The sequence below is a fragment of the Triticum dicoccoides genome, chromosome 2B (genome assembly GCF_002162155.2).
Source record: "Triticum dicoccoides isolate Atlit2015 ecotype Zavitan chromosome 2B, WEW_v2.0, whole genome shotgun sequence".
Taxonomy (NCBI): Eukaryota; Viridiplantae; Streptophyta; class Magnoliopsida; order Poales; family Poaceae; genus Triticum; species Triticum dicoccoides.
In genome coordinates, this window is record NC_041383.1 from 83,333,885 (window position 1) to 83,337,643 (window position 3,759).

At 42.9% G+C, this 3,759-nt stretch overlaps 1 pseudogene; it reads left to right on the top strand.

Annotated features, from left to right (window-relative positions):
• Positions 1–654: 654 nt before the first annotated feature.
• LOC119360526 lies at positions 655–3,273 on the top strand (annotated as a pseudogene).
• The last annotated feature ends 486 nt before the right edge of the window (positions 3,274–3,759 follow it).

A 3,759-nucleotide genomic window follows, 5' to 3' on the forward strand; every position in this document is an offset into this window, starting at 1 on the left:
TCACGTTCGGTCAGTAGATGGAACCAGAACCCACCAGTCCCAGAAAAGAGAATATTCGGTTTATATGCGGAACCGACGCATACCTCCGATTCGAGCGGACGACAAGGAACGCGCCTCATTCCTTTCGCACCCGAGCCCTATCCTCTCCCGTCTCTCCTCAGCGCCGCCACCCTCCCGCATCTCTCCCTCCCTCTCGATCTGCCACGCTCCCGCTCCTCTCTCAGCGCCGCCCCTCACGCACCTCTCTGGCGCCGGCTTCCCTCTCCTCCCCATCATCCCCCCCTTGCGATGGCGCGCATCAAGGGCTTGGCCGTGACCTAGCAGCAGCAGCGACCTAGCAGGCGGTGGCGGCGACGACCTAGCAGGCGGCGGCGGCAGCGACCTAGCAGGCGGCAGCGGCGGCGACCTAGCAGGCAGCAGTGGCGAACCAGCAGGGCGACGACCTAGCAGGCTGCACCGACGAACCAGCAGGGCGGCTAGCAACGTAGGCAAGGTACGGTTCCATTCCCATCTCTGTATATACATACTGATGCTCAGGACAGATTTACGTTTCTGTGTGTGCAATGTTCTTCCTCAATTCTTCCATATATTGTTGTCAGATCCATGGTTATAAGTAACTGGTAGCCATATTATTGATAGTATGTATCATTGTAGATGGTCAAGATGAGCAAAAGAAAAAGGATGGCTAGGGGAGCAGCTGTTTTTGTTGCATTAGCTGCTATGGCAGTCATTGTTTGGGCTATAATAAGGAAGAGGAGACCACGTATTACCTTTGGCCCAATGCATGAAAGAGATCGAATCAGATTTGATTATCTAAACCTAAAAATTTGGCAAAGCGATGTGTTATACAAAAACATGCTAAGGTTTAAAAGAATTGCATTCTTTCGTTTGTGTGGTATATTGAGGGATCACAATTTGCTAGAAGACAGTCCACATCCTAGTGTGCAGCAACAATTGGTAATGTTTTTGCATACAATTGGGCATAACCTTCGGAATAGAGTTGTTTCATCCAATTTTGGTAGATCATATGGCACAACAAGCATCTATTTTAGAAAGGCTCTTCATGCCATAGGCGAGCTTCGTAATAATTATATAAGGCCATCATCATTGGAAACCCCCGCAAAAATTGCAGGAAATCATCGATTTGACCCATATTTTAAGGTAATTTCAGAAACTATTCCTTAGCTATCTAGGCTATATGATATGCCATTTAATATTGGTCACTATATAGGATTGTATTTGAGCTATCGATGGTACACATGTGCGAGCAGGTGTTACCAAAGATGTGGATCCTTCTTTTCGTGGTAGGAAAGCCTTTACCACTCAAAATGTGATGGCAGCAGTAGATTTTGACCTCCGCTTCACATACGTTTTGGCTGGATGGGAAGGGTCCGCACACGACGCGACCGTTTTAGCTGATGCATTAACTCGTGAGAGAGGCTTACAAGTACCACCTAGTAAGAAGTTGACGTAGATAGAAATTGTCCATATGTTACTGCCTTAAGAAACCATTATAACCAATATTTATTTTTATTTTTTAGGAAAGTACTACCTAGTTCATGCCGGTTATGGAGCCAAGCCAGGGTTCTTGCCACCTTTTCGTGGCGTGAGGTACCATTTGAATGAGTGGGGCAACAATCCGGTCCAAAATGATAAGGAGCTATTCAACCTTAGGCACTCATCTCTACGGGTGACGGTAGAGAGGGCTTTTGGATCTCTCAAGAGGCGTTTCAAAATTTTAGATGATGCCAAACCGTTCTTCACTTTCCCGGTCCAAGTCGATATTGTTATAGCTTGTTGTGTTCTTCATAATTATGCACTATCACAAGGGATCGATGAATTCATTATACCGGAAGTGACATGGACCACCCAACCAATTCGAACATCAAGGCAACAATTAAGTGACAATAGGGCCTTGGTAGACCATAGGCTACAAATTGCCGCCCAAATGTGGGAAGATAGGCAACTCATGTATGCAAATTTATGAGTGCAGCGCACTATGCATTTGTAATGTTTAAGGAACTACCTTTGTATTTATTTGATGGCTGGACAAATTGTGGTATTTATTGTGTCAAACAATATATTTGTGATGATTTCATCAATTTTATTGCAATATTTTGATGGCTGGGCAGATTGTATCTTATATATGTTTAAATCATGTGTTTGTGATGATTTCATCCATTTTGTTGCAACATTTTGATGGCTGGGCAGATTGTATCTTTTATATGTTTAAATCATGTGTTTGTGATGATTTCATTCATTTTATTGCAACATTTTGATGGCTGGGCAGATTGTACCTTATAAATTTAGATGCTTTAATCCATTCTTTTGCAATTTTTTGATGGCTGAACAGAAATGGACAATGTTGAAGTTACCGCTGCAAGTGGGATCTCTGGGAAAAGTGAGGTCATGGTATGGACCACTTCCATGACCAACACTATGCTAGGTTTTTTGGCTGACCTTGTTGCTAAAGGGAAGAGAACTTCTAGTGGATTCAGGGAGACACATCTCAAACAATGTGCTACTGTTTTGAACAAGCAATTCAAGCTAGCTATCACCTCTGATCAAGTTAGAAACCATATCAAGAAGTGGAGGAAGATTAGGGTCAGGGTTGTCAATTTGAAGAATTTAAGTGGAGCTCTATGGGATGAAGATACTTGCACAATTAGGCTCAGCGAAGAACACTATGCGCAGGTCACTGTATGGTAAGCTTCTTGTAATATGAACAATATCATCCCATTTTCTGCCTTCATTATACTAATGACTTGCAAATTTTTTGTAGACCCACAAACCTGATGCTCCCTTCTTGAATAACCCAATTGAACACTATCATTCCATGGCAACCATTTTTGGAGCAACCAGGGCTAAGGGGATGAATGCAAGGTCTGGAAGTGATCTCCTTTCTATTAACGTTGATTATGAGGAGAATGGTGAGATCAACACGTCACCGCAAGTTGGTGAGTCTTCTCACCCCAAAGGACCACCAAAAAAGAAGCCAAGGTGGTGAAAGTTCTAGAGGATCCACTAGGTGCCATTCTCAAAGATGGTTTCAAACTTGTGGCTGAAGCTCTTGTGAAATCTGGTAGAGATGATGATGATATACCCGATGACCTTTGGGATGTATTCTCTAGTTTGAAAGAATTTGATGAAGAGCACCTTGCCCACTACTATGCTCATCTCGTTGACAACCCCAAGACGGCAAGAGCCTTCATGAAGCTGTCCGAAACCAACAAATCTGTTTGGGTGAGTAGGTATGTGAAGAAGAACTTCTAAATTCGATATGGTTGTATGGTTGTCAAGTATGTGAACTTGACTTGTATGGCTGTAGTACCATTGGTTTGCTTTAGGATATTTGGAGTGTGAACCTGTATGGCTGTATGTGAGAGACATGTATTGGCTGATTGCTTTTGGATGTGCCAAATGAACTTGCTACCTGATTGCTACCTTATGATATTATTGCTGAAAATTTTGTTCTATGTCAATATATATTATTGTGTTGTTTTTCTTGGAAATACAAATGAAATGCTGCCGAATTTTTGAATTTCTATTATTCAATTTTTCATTCCATTCTTCCAAACCAAACACTGGAATGGAACCAACCCGTTCTACTTTTTTGCACCTACTAAACACAGGAACGGAACCGACCCATTCCTCTGGAATGGAACCATTCTATTCCGTGACAGTTGGTTCCTCAACCAAACACACCCTACATGTACTGCATCAACGGAGCATACATCATGACAGAACACCTAAACAAAA